The 14018-nt window shown below is 40.7% G+C and overlaps 1 protein-coding gene across 1 annotated transcript in view; it reads left to right on the forward strand.

Annotated features, from left to right (window-relative positions):
- LOC109928483 (PRP6 pre-mRNA processing factor 6 homolog (S. cerevisiae)) overlaps positions 1–14018 on the forward strand; it is a 94537-nt gene that overhangs the window by 49501 nt on the left and 31018 nt on the right. The gene's annotated exons all lie outside the window — the stretch shown is intronic.

Raw genomic sequence — 14018 nt, forward strand, 5'->3', positions numbered from 1 at the left:
TTCTTTAGTAAACCACGGTTCCCTTGCTCGACCACTTCCTCCCTGCCTGACAGGTACTACATACTTCTCAAGGACACGCAGTAGCTGTTCCTTGAACAAGCTCCACATTTCAATTGTGCCCAGCCCCTGCAGTTTCCTTCTCCATCCTATGCATCCTAAATCTTGCCTCATCGCCTCATAACTTCCTTTCCCCCAGCTATAACTCTTGCCCTGCGGTATATACCGATCCCTTTCCATCGCTAAAGTAAACGTAACCGAATTGTGGTCACTATCACCAAAGTGCTCACCTACCTCCAAATCTAACACCTGGCCTGGTTCATTACCCAGTACCAAATCCAATGTGGCCTCGCCTCTTGTTGGCCTATCTACATACTGTGTCAGGAAACCCTCCTGCACACATTGGACAAAAACTGACCCATCTGAAGTACTCGAACTATAGCGTTTCCAGTCAATATTTGGAAAGTTAAAGTCCCCCATAACAACTACCCTGTTACTTTCGCTCCTATCCAGAATCATCTTTGCAATCTTTTCCTCTACATCTCTGGAACTTTTCGAAGGTCTATAGAAAACTCCCAACAGGGTGACCTCTCCTTTCCTGGTTCTAACCTCAGCCCATACTACCTCAGTAGACGAGTTGTCATCAAATGTCCATGGATGGAAGTTTGGCTTCCCTGATGGTCTGGGCTGTGCACACCACCTTCTGTAGTTTCTTACGGTCCTGGGCAGAGCAATTGCCATACCAGGCCATTATGTACCTGGACCATATTCTTTCAATGGTCCATCTGTAGGAGTTGGTGAGGGTCCTTATGGACACGCCAAATTTGCTGAGCCGCCTGAGGAAGAAGAGGCGTTGTTGTGCCTTCTTGACTGACGCATTTATGTGGAAAGTCCACGACAGGTCATCGAGGAACTTGATGCTCTTCACTCTGTCAACCTCAGTTCTGTTGATGTAGATGGGGGTGTGTTCTCCTCCCATCTTTCTGAAGTCAATGATCGGTTCTTTAGTTCTGCCAATGTTGAGAGACAGATTGTTTTCATTGCACCACGTCAACAAGCCCTCTGTCTCTCTTTTGTATTCTGATTTGTCGTTGTTAGATATCCATCCCTCTATGGTGGTGTCATCAGCAAATTTTGTAGATGGTGCTCGTTCAGAATTTGGCAACACAGTTGTATATATACAGGGAGTACAGTAGGGGGCTGAGGATGCATTGTTGGGGGTTTTCAGTGTTGAGTGTTATTGTGGAGGAGGTGCAGTTACCTATCCTCACTGATTGTGGCCTATGGGTCAGAAAGCTAAGGATCCAGTTGCAGGGGGCGAAGCCGAGACCGAGGTCACGCAGTTTTGAGATCATCGTGAGGGGATAATGGTGTTGAAGGTGGAGCTGTAGTTAACGAGGTGGAGTCTGACTTCGGTGTCTTTGTTGTCCAGATGTTCCGAGGATGACTGCAGGGTTAGGGATATGGCATCCGGCGTGGACCTGCTGTGTCGGTAGGCAAACTGTAGAGGATCGAGGCAGGTTGAGAGACTGGAGTTGATGTGGGCTATGACCAGCCTCTCGAAGCATTTCATGATTATTGAGGTCAGAGCTATTGGGTGGCAGTTATTAAGGCACACTGCATGTGTTTTCTTGGGTAGGGGTTGATGGTGGTCTTCTTGAAGCAGGTGAGGACTTCAGCTTGTAGGAGGGAGAGGTTGAAGATGTCGGTGAATACCAGTTTGGTCGCACAGGATCTGAGTGTTTGGCCAGGGATCTGTGTCCGTTGCTTTCCCTGGGTTGACTCCCAGGAAGACCGATCTGAATTCTGAAGCAGTGACAGAGGGAACAGGTGTGTCTGGGGCTGTCGGGGCAGGCATTGCCACACGGTGGTATTCTGCTCGAACCGAGCATAGAAAGCATTGACCATGTCAGGGAGGGATGTGTCATTGTCCACTACCTTACACCGTTTCAGTTTCTATCCCGTAATGTTGTTTAGGCTTTGTCATAGACAGTGGGAGAATGTTTGGTAGACCTGGGCCTCTAACTTGGTCTGGTACTGCCTCTGCTTTGCGGAGGTCATATCTGGATTTTCTGTATTGGACTGGGTCACCCAATTTGAATGCTGCATGTCTGGTCTTCAGTAGGGAGTGGATTTCCTGGTTCATCCAAGGTTTATGGTTGGGGAACACTCGGATTGACTTCTTTAGTACACAGTCCTACGTGCATTTGTTAATGAAGTCCATGACGGTGGTGTCGTACTTGTCTAGGTTTTCTCCTGAACACCTGAATGCGGTCCAGTCCACTGAGTCTGAGCAGTCCCAGAGATGACCATTCCTAGGATTCTAGGGATGAACTGAATTGATAAAGGCAACCACCGCTAATCACTGCCACTCATCTCTGGGAATCCAGAGGTCATAGGAAACTCGTGAAACGTCACCCCTCGTCAAATATACGCTGCTACATAACTGAGCAGTAACTTCATTAGGTGGTTGTTTGTATATAATAACAAATGCTTGATGAGGTAAATTCAGCCTTTGGTTTACCCTAACTGTCCAGAACAAAAAGTCTGGCTTACAACAGTAAGAGTGATTGCCTGAGAGGAAAATACTTCCATAAAGATCATACAGAATCTGTCCTATTGTCAGAGGTGATCTTGCAGAAATTCATTGGGTAGGTGACCTTACAGACATTTTAAATGATCATTTACTACGTAGCGTTGCAGCGCAGATGCTCATCCTACAGTGGATACATTTTTTTTATTCTGGGGTAATGAACTGAATTGATAAAGACTTGGAAAGGGCAGGCAGAACAGCTTCAATGCATGAAACATCCAGTGGAATAACCTTGTTTAAGCAGTTAATTCAATCAAATGGAAATATATAGTTTTATATATATATATAAAAACTGATTTTCTTCAACAAGAACAATATTGCTGTTAGAATGCACTATTATAATGCAATGATATGAGCTGTGTTTGCTGTATACTTGATCATAGTGCCTCCACCTTCAGGGGACTTTATCTAAAATTAATCAGTGGAATATGTTTGGAGAAAAATAATTTCTACTATAATTTGTACTTGTCTGAAATGACACTCTAAGAAAAAGAAGTGAATGACAAATTTTGCATCATAAGAAAGCAGATGGTTTCTGTAACATGTCTTTTTGTTTATCATAAACTCAGCAGGAACTGAAAGCTTGCATTTGTATTTAGGTATAATACTTTTTTTTATTTTAAGCTCCCGTGCTTGGTCAACTGCTTGTGTTGTAGATATATGTGGAAAAATAAAGTGCATCCAATTGAAATATATGCTGCCATCAGCCCTGTATACACACAGCACTGGGTCAGTGGCTAAGACCACCACTGTTTTGCCTTCTTTGAAATCTCTTGTACTGATTAATTACTTCTGCTGTAGGGCCACAAGTGGATTTTTTTTTTGATAATTTTGGCAGAACCTCAGAACTATATAACACCAGCAACATTACTTAGAAGATAAGCAAACTGCAGGCAAAATTTCAAACCTTGGTGAAGTGGAGATTGAAAAATGCCAGCAGGGGACTGTCCTTTAAAATTTGTGGTGCCAGGTCCAAATTGAAAGATGATGCATCTTGAGGAAGGCTGGCATTATTTTTTCTCTAAAGTAGTAGATGTGCCTTAACGTTTTCTGCTCCTGAAATGAATAAGAGGGACAAGGGTTAGCTTTTAGAATGAAAGAACGCAACAAAAGAACAGGCTGTTGTACGCAGTTGTAGTTTGTCATTTAGAGTATGCAAGCTAAGATAGAATTAATAAAGTGAAAAGAGGATAAGGATATGATGAATCACAACATGATGAATTCTCGTGGTGGTCATGATTGACCCTTGTCCGTGACTTTCCCCTTAGTTTTTGATTAGGTTTGTGGGTGTAAGCAATAAAACCCTTTTGATATTTGTTGAGTCAAGTCTCTCTGTGGTAAAAAGCTAACGTGAACCTCTATGTTGGAGGTCAAGTTCTTTTTTCAACTTGTAACTCAATTAATTCAATTATGTTTACAATTTGGCTAGTGGGTTATGTTCCAATGTGCTTGGGAAAGCCTGACCCGTGCACTTTAGAGCCTCCAATCTGAAGACATATCCCATGCATCAAGGCCTTCCTAGCTTGTCAAAAGGCCACACAAAAATAGTACAGGTTTCAAGGCAGTACAGGAAAATTATTTTTCCAGCAAAGGAGATCCGAGTTCAGTATTTTGCAACCTGACTCCCATCACTGTTCGGAAATGAAAATCCAGCTTAATCTGTCAAAAATTAGCCTCATGCTAAGTGAAGTACCGAAAATAACAAACCATAAAACTTGTAGTAATTTTATATGTTGCTGTAAGCTGTGTGTCAGTTGATAGCACTCTTATCTCTGAGTCAAATGGGTCTGAGTTCAAGTTCCATTTGAGATTTGAGCTCAAAAATCAAGGCTGACGCTCTGTTGCAGAATGGAAGGAATATTTTGGATATGGCTCCAACCCATCTGCCTGCTTGAGTGAATAGAAAAAAACAAATCCCCCAGTACTATTACAAAAAAAGGGGGTAATTGTCCCTATTGTCCTGTTGGGGACAACTAGCCCCCTTCCCTAGTTTGGACTATTGTTCTTAAAGTTTGGCCTGGACACTCCTAACAAATTCCAACTCCCCACCTGTCCAAGCACCTGACATTAAGCAAGGGAAGTTAAAAATCACCCACCACAACAAACCTGTTTTTTTCAGATTTTTCCATAATCTGTCCATCTATCTGTGCTTCTATCACCTGCTGGCCCTTTGGAGGCCTGTAGTACAATCCCATCAAAGGCTGATTTGCTTGACAACTGTTCACCACCAGGACTTCCTTGACGCAGATCATTAATTTTTGTGGAATGCCGTGTGGCAATGGATCAGCCTGATGCTAATTGCTGGAAAATCGAGTGGATTGCCAAACCAAATAATCAGCAAGGAGCGCTAAGCAAACCTTTAACAAGATGGAGAGGGAAGAAGTAAAAAGGACTCCAAATGTATCATGTTTTAAGCATGTATTTGTACCTGTTAGATTTTTCATGGGTCCTTTATAATCATTTCCAATGAGTGGTGTCATTTTTGTTCCATTTTACTTTTGGCAACTCACTCCTCAGAGTACTATCCCTTAGGACTTGTAACCGCTTTGCTGCTGAAGTACATGTTGACAAAGTAAAATACGAAATGGTTCTCAAGAAAACAGAGCACTCTGTAAAGTGGTCTTCTGCCTTCTCATTTATATGTTCTAAAATGAAACAGTTAAATCCGTCAATCATTTGCCCTCATACTGAAAATATTGAAAATATTGCTGATTCAACGAATGGCACCTACCATCAACTTGCTGTTGATGGAGAATAGACTGGTTAGGCAAAAAGTGGCTAAATAGGCAAGCCTAATTGTCAATACTATTCTTGAAATAAAGGCTAACTACTACTACCTGTACAACATGAAGCCTCTGAATTTGCCCCTTTGTCTTTTTTTTAAATTTAGTCCTTGGTGCTGATTCCAGGCTGACTTCCACTTTCAATTTTATCATAATTCAACTCACTTTCCCTATCCCCAGCCCGCCCTCACAGCTGCACTTCTACATTCAACTGGTTTGGGAATCTTTTCCCATTCACTATTTTTTCATGACTGAATGTCACCTTCAATATCCACTGCTTTTTTTTAAATTAAAGACCCCTCCAAGTTTAATTGAATGACCTACCACTAGTCAATGGCATTGCCCCTAGATAATGCTGTCTATTCCAAAGCATTCACCATTTGCACACTCCACAAAATTCCACATCAAATCTCCTCAACTTTTAACTAAAATTCCTTTTCTTTTCAAAAAGTAGTGGAACAATTTTCCTTACCTAGCCACCGTTTCATGTTTATGACTTGAAAATCTAGTCTACCCTTCTCCAGATAAAGTCACAAATGACACCCCTTTACTAGCTGAAGGTCTGTTGTCTAATCATGTTTATCATAATTTCTTGCCTATCTTGTCATCGTTGACCATCTCTTTTCTGCTCCATTAGTGACAACACTGCTGCTCCAGTGGTTTCGTCTGTCACGTTTGCATAGAGGCAGCACTCCCATAATCCAGGCACCCAGAGACACAAGCAAACAGACCTCTTCATAAGGTTAGCACTTAGAGGGTTAGAAGGGAAGCCCAAGGCGGGAGAAACCCCGACAAAGAAACTTTCAAACAAATGCAAAAGGGTAGTTGGTTCATTCTCTTCTCTACTTGGAGTCTTCTCATGTCATTTTCTCACTTTTGAGTTTGTATTTGTTCCTCTGTATAATATGGATATATTCAAATATCAGCAAAGTTAGTTATTGTCCATGCCTAATTCTTCAAGAAAGTATTGATGAACAGCTCGCTCAAAGCAGGGCAGTCCATGTGTCAAGATTCTACCATGCACTGTTAAGTGGAGCATTTGAGGATTTTGACCCAGCAGTAGTGGAGGCACAGTGATAGTCAGGTTGGAATGTGACTAGGAAGGGAATTTGCATTGTTCCCATTTATTTGCTGCCCTTGGTCTTCTAAGCAGTGAAGATCACTAGTTTGTGAGGTGCTGTTGAAAAAGTCTCAGCATGTTGCTGGAGTACATCCTGTGACATGTAGCCATGTTGGACAGATGCTAAAGGGAATGAATATTTAAGGTGCTGCACGTATTTGGACAAGTGTGACTCTGATTCAGTGTAGTTTGGAAAAATTGAGTGAAGGAGCAAATACATGGCAGTTGAAGTATAATGTGAATAGATATGAGGTTATCCACTTTGGAAGCAAAAACAGGAAAGCAGATTGTTGTCTGAATGGCAAGAGAATGGGAAAGGTGGAGGTGCAACGAGACCTGGATGTCTTTGTACACTGTTTGCTGAAAGCATGCAGGTGCATCAGGTGAAGAAAGCAAATGGTTTCAAGTACAGGAGTAGGGATGTCTTGCTGTAATTGTGTGGGACCTTGGTGAGACCATACCTGGAGTATTGTGTGCAGTTTTGATATCCTTACCTGAAGAAGGGTGCTCTGGCTAAGGAGGGAGTGCACAAAGGTTTACTAGACTGATTTCTGGGACAGCAGGACTGATGTATAAAGAGAGACTAGATCTGTTAGGACTATATTCTCTGGAGTTTTGAAGATTGGGGGGGATGAATCTCGTAAGAACCTACAAAATTCTAACAGGACTAAACAAGGTAAACACAGGAACGATATTACTGATGACCAGAGAGTTCAGAACCAGGGATCACAGTTTAACGATATAGAGTAGGATATTTCAGACTGAGATAAGAAGAAATTTCTTCACCCATACAGTGGTGAACATGTGGAATGCACTGCTACAGGAATACATTGATGCCAGAACATTGAATGTTTTCAAGAAGGAGTTAGATATAGTTCTTAGGTCTAAATGGATCAAAGGGTATGAGGATAAATTACGAACAGTGTACCGAATCAGTTGATCAGTCACAATCATATTGAGTGGTGAAACAGGCTTGAAAGACCAAATGGTCAACTCCTGGTTTATATTTTTTGGTTCCTGCAATGAATGCAGTTGCATTTCTCCACTGTAAGGACTGTGTTCATTTAGCTGCGTGGAGAAATTCCACTAAGGCAGATTTGTGCTTTGCAAGTAGTAGGAAGGCTTTGAGGGGTAAGGCTAATTACCCCTTTAAGCTGAATGGCCACACAGCAGCTTGTTACAAATCCTGGTGAGACTGCCAAATTTATTTTATGATCTTGTTAGAGATCACTAATTTTATTCTTTAAAGTAGACAAAATGTAAAATCCTAGGTATATACAAAGACCGTAAAACAAAGGGAATAAAAGATTCCAGGATCTTGGACAAAGAAAATAAACTTTACTATAGAACTGAACATTCGTGTGGTGCTAATATTACTTGGCACTTTAACAGCCCAAGCTTGACTGTGATCCAGCAGCAAATTACAGCAGATGCTGGAATCTGTACGAAAACAAAAATTGCTGGAGATCACAGCAGGCCAGGTAACATCCATGGACAGAAAGCAATCTAACTTGGCACTTTATATTGGAGGTAAGGCCCTTGATGAAGCTGAATATAGTTGAACCAAGGCAACTGACTTCAGAAACACCAACAGTGAAGACTAGGGGCTGAGATGATTGGCCTGTAGCATCTGCAATAATCTTCTGTTTTGCTAGTTATGACTTTATTTTATTCAATCATGGGACATGGGCATCACTGGATAGGCTGGCCTTTATTGCCTATCCCTAATTGCTCTTGAGAAGGTGGTGGTAAGCTGCCATTTGAAACACTGCAGTTCATTTGGTACAGGAACATTCACAGTGGTACTAGGAAAGGAGTCTGGGATTTTGACCAAGTTACAGTGTAGTTTTGGTGATATAGTTCCAAGTCAAAATGCTGTGGCTTGGAGGGAAAATTACAGGTGGAGGCAATCTCTCAAATCAGATGTTCTTGTCATTCTGATTGGTAAAGGTCATGGGTTTGGACTCCAGTCAGTGGGGAGCTTTCTTATAAGAATCACTACAGTGTGGAAGCAGGCCCTTCGGCCCAACAAGTCCACACCGACACTTGGACTTTCTTATTGATTTCAATTTTACCAGCGTTCTGTTGTGTCACAATCAGTTAAATGCCACCTTGATGTCAAGATACTCATTCCTACATAATCTCTGGGATTCAGCTTCTTTTTCCTTATGTCTACCAAAGCAGTAACATGACCTGGAGCCACATTGTCCTCACGGCACACAAACTCTGTGTTATTGAGCAGGTCATTGGTGAGAAAATGTTACTTGCTGATTCAACAAATGGCACCGACCATCAACTTGCTGTTGATGGAGAATAGACTGGTTAGGCAAAACGTGGCCAAGTTTGATCTGTCCTTTTTTTTTTATGGAGAGGACATACCTGGACATTTTTCTATTTTGGGTGAATACCAAGTTGTAACTGTATTGGATCAGCTCAGCTAAGAGAACGCCCTTTCTGGAGCACCAGTCTTGAACTCTGAAATGGGATGTTGTCAGGATCTTTTTGCTATCTAGTGTGCTCAGCATCACATGGAGTGAATCAAATTGACTGAAAATTGGCATTTGTGATGGTGATGTCCACAAGAGCAGGTCTCTTGCACATCTGATTTCTTTTGGATCCTGCTGGTTACTATAGCATACTTTTCAGGTTCATATAGCACCTATGAGTGAAGTTCAGTACATTTGCAGAGTTACTTCATTATACTCGAATTTCGAAATGTACAGGTTTGAGAAGACGATAATTCCACATCCCTCCAAACCTTTCCAATTCATGTACTTATCCAAATGTCTTTTAAAAGTTATAATTGTACCTGCATTTACCACTTCCTCTGGCAGTTCATTTCACACATGAACCACTCTCTGTTTGAGTATGGAGAACTTGTGGAGTTCAATGCCACAGAAAGCTGTTGAGGCCAAAACATTGAATGCTTTCAAGGACGAGTTAGACATGGATTTTAAGGCTAAAGCGTTCAAAGGGTATGCGAAGAAAGTGAAAACAGGGTATTATGTTGGTCAATCAGCCACGAATGTGGTGAATGACAGAGCAGGCTCAAATGGCTGGATGGCCTACTGCTGTCTAATTTCTGTGTCTATGTTACAATATGTAACTTAAAGGAAGATGATGAAAAAGGATCACAATTAATAATCCAGGTGACAGATGCTTCTGTGTGCTTGTAGCCTTGCCTCATAGCTAGTTAAAATTAGATGCTGCACTGTATTACAATATAGCTATAAACTCTAATATGTCCAATGAGATGTTTAGCTGTCAGCTGTTAAATGACGTATGTTTTCATTGTTGGAATCACTTCACATTTTACACAATTCTTTTTAAATTATTTTTCCAATGGGAGAAATCTACTCTATTTGTCAGTTTAGAGATTCAGCTATCATCTGTTTTAATCAGAATTTCCTACCAAATTGAACTTTAATATTAGATATTACAGTAGCAATGTGTGCATGCCTCACATTGAAGTTGCAAATACTACTTAAGATATGACCTCAAACATATTTTGGACGTTCCTTTGGTTCTTTGCATGTATTACTACAACTAACCTGTAAACCAGACTGTCTCTGCTTTATTTTAACATGGTTTTAATTGGAATTGCTGAATGATTTGCACAAGAGTGGGTTGCCAGTTGTACATTTATTTTGGAGGAAGTCCCTGATGAGAGATTACAGTGCAAGTAGGTTCCAAATTCAATTTAATTTGATACAAAATGGTTTATCCAAAACACTCTTAGATTGCGTGGATAATATAAATGGAATTTTACTGACTTGATAGGTGGGCTCCCAGTGAGAGCAATTTAAGAATGTTTTGGTTTAGGAAAAATTCCACTTGCTTTAAACGAACCAGACACAACATTAATCCCTTTTTTTAGAAACAAAAATGTACAAAGTAATATGATTAATGTCTTTTTAATGTACTTATGTACTTAAATATTAATGCTCATTGGGATACTGAATGGGAGGGGTTTCTGGATCTGTCTGAACAAGGGAATGAAATTACACTTCATGGGCACACTAATCTGGAGTTTTGTTCCATCACTACCATTTCAGCTGTGTGTATGTTCATTAAACTTCTTTATACTGACAAGTTCAGAAACATCTCCTGCTAAAGTCCTCGGTGTGTATGTATTTTTTATAAAAGAAACAAAAGTATTGAGTCCATTTTTTTCCCCACTGATTTCTTTTGAAATGAATAGCAATAGTCAGACCTCTTTCTCAAAAATTGACTAGCATTACTTTTCTCTCTCTCCATCTGCTAATGTACACTCTCGATGGTGTAAAAATATTACTGTTATAAATCAGTCTCAAGAATTTTTTTTATTGCATTTAAAATGCAGCTCTTTTCATCAGGGGAAATATTTCAAGTTGCTGCAGGTTTCCCACCGTCCTGATACAATGCCAAATAATGCAAATGAAACAAAGGTGTTAGCAGTGCCCCTTCTGCTCCAAGCCATAGCTCAGAGGAAACAAAACAGTGCCAGCATGAAGAAGTAGCAAGTCTCTATTTCAGGGTGAAGCTGCATATTCAGTGGAAGTATGAAAAATGTTGCAGCTAAAAGAATCCAATTATCATGTAAGTACACATATAGATAGAAGGATATGGTTGGCAGGCTAAAAGTTAACACTGCATGAAACTGCAGTACAGTACTTTAGGTTGTTTACATAGATCATTTAACTTTTGCTAAAAACCCCTCTAACTCACTCTAAACTCATACAAAGGGAGAAAATTGTGCATGTAATTAAAATGCTCACAGTATTGCATTACCACAACAATGCTTTGATGCAACAGAATGTGAGAAAAATCAGAGTAAAAGATATATTGTGCATCTTCTAGACACAGACATAAAGAATATGGTGTGTTTTCAAGCATTTTAAATTTTTTGGCCAAAATGTCAAATGTCTTAACTGTTCAACAATCAATTATTATTGTTATTGGACTTTAATGTAAGTTCAATATGCTAGAGTGAATTTGTCCATGAAAATCCAGAGTGGGTTAGTATTTACATTGCAGAACGGTTTTAAGTGTGCCATATCTGAGAAACCTACATAATTTATGTTACAGTGCAGATTCCAGAGTATCAAAACAATGCTACAGCTGTGAGCTCATACGCAGTTATTTATCAATATTTGCCCAATAGATCATATTAATTATACAATTGGACATTCTGCCGCCTCACTCCTGATGCTGCTTAAACTGTAGCTATCTACTCCAGTATCTTTGCCCTGTTGTTTTTTCCTATCCTTTCATAGTCTTCTTCTTCAAATTACACTTGAAATGCTATTATGCAAGCTTTTTGTTTTCTTTTCTGCAATACTCTGTAAACAGAGCAACATGTATCAGGTGTACATATCAGGAATTTAACAATTGATGAAGAAGTTTTTTAGAAAGATGCTTACATGAATTTCCAAATGTATTTTAACGTATTAAGCTCTTTACTACATTAATCACTGTTAGTAAAAGCATTTCACATCACAGTTTTTTCTATTTTTTCTTAACCCAATTCTGTCTGAGCATAACTAATCAATAAACAGTTTTTCTCCATCTTGCTATAAACAAGTCCTTAATTAATAAGGCTTCTTTTTATTACTGCATGAGATGTGGGCATCAATGGCCAGGCCAGCATTTATTACCTGTGCCTCATTACCTCGAGGGCAGTTAAGGATCAACCAAATTGCAGTGGGTCTGGAGTCACATGCAGTCAGGACCAGGAATGGACAGCAGTTTCCATCCCTAAAGGGCATTAATGAATCAGGTGGGTTTTCTGACAATTGACAGTGCTTTCATGGTCATTATTAGGCTCCTAATTCCAAATATTTGATGAATTTTAATTCTGCCATCTGTTGTGGCTGTTTTCGAACCCGGGTCCCAGAACATTACCAGGGTCTCTGGATTAATAGTCTAGCGATAATACCATTAGGCCGTCACTTCCCCATTTCTGCCTCTTCTGATAATTTATCACTTTTGATCATTTTGTAGCCAGAAATATTTATGCCTGAGCATGTCTGAATTTAACCACCCAGTGCAATATCTGATTGCATGAAATGAAGTACTATCACCCTCTCCTGCAGCAAAATAATTTACTAGCAAAGATAAACCATGTTCTCCTTTTCCAGCAACTGCTACCTAAACCCATTATCCTTCTGTCTTCTACGTCATTTGCTCCACCATCTTCATGTCCAATAGCAAGTACAAGGAACTCATGGACCTTTTTTGTAATTACACTTAACTCCATCTGTTCTGCTCTTTCAGATACTTCACTCTTGTAATAATTAAAGCCTCCCCAAGCCAGCCAGTTTCCCCCCTTCCCTCCCTCACCCTAATTCAGTAATTCTCCTATTCAAAACTGCCATCATCATTCCTTCTCAATATACTGTTGACATTTCAGTCCTTGCAGCCACCATTTCGTATCCACTCTTTCTTTCCTGTCTAAATTCCTTGAACATGTTCTAACTTCACAAATCTATTTCCAGCCTTATGTGGCTCCCTGGTTGGACCATTCCAGTTAAGTAATCACCCCTACCACAACACTGAAATAGCTGTAACTAATTTCACAAATGACATCCTTTGTGACATCCCTTGGCTTTCTTGATCCTCTGTAACAATAGATGTGGCCACTCATGCCATTGACTTTAAAAGCCCATCTTAATGGGGTTACCCTTTGCTCGGTTCACTCTTACATACTTCCTAGCAAGAGAACTCTGTTCGTAGTTTCTCATCCACCCTGTGTTGTTAATACTAGAATCACGCAAAAATCTATCCTTGGATCTTAACTCTTCCTTCCCTTATGTAACGGAAAAGTAAGGCTTGGATCAAAACCTCAGGACACATGCAAACATACACACACGAATGCACACGCACACACGCAAACACGTATGCAGGCTCATGCACGAATGCAAACACACACGCACATGCACGCACAAACACATGAATGCAAGCGCACACACATGCACGCGCACACAGGCACACGCACTGACACACGAATGCACACACATGTGCACACCCAGACACGAATGCAAACACGTGCACACACACACACTAATGCAAACACACACTAATGCAAACACACAGACACACACGCGCACACACACGCAAAAATACACGCACACACACGTGCACACAGGCACACATGCACTGACACATGAATGCACGCGTGCACACACGCAAACACACACGCAAACACACACGCAAACACACACGCAAACACACCCACATACGGCTGCAAAAACACTCACGCATGCAAACACATGCACACACACGCAAACTCGCATTCAAACACGCAAACACACAAATGCAAACGCACACACACGCAAACACAGACACAAACACACATGCGCGCGCGCACGTAAACACACACAAACACACGCATACGCAAACACACGCAAACACACACACAAACATACACACACTAATGCACACGCACACGCAAACACGTATGCAGGCTCACGCACGAATGCAAACACATGCACGTGCGCGCACAAACAAATGAATACAAGCGGCACACACACAAATGTAAACACAC

Source organism: Rhincodon typus, chromosome 19 (assembly GCF_021869965.1).
Source record: "Rhincodon typus isolate 14 chromosome 19, sRhiTyp1.1, whole genome shotgun sequence".
Taxonomy (NCBI): domain Eukaryota; kingdom Metazoa; phylum Chordata; class Chondrichthyes; order Orectolobiformes; family Rhincodontidae; genus Rhincodon; species Rhincodon typus.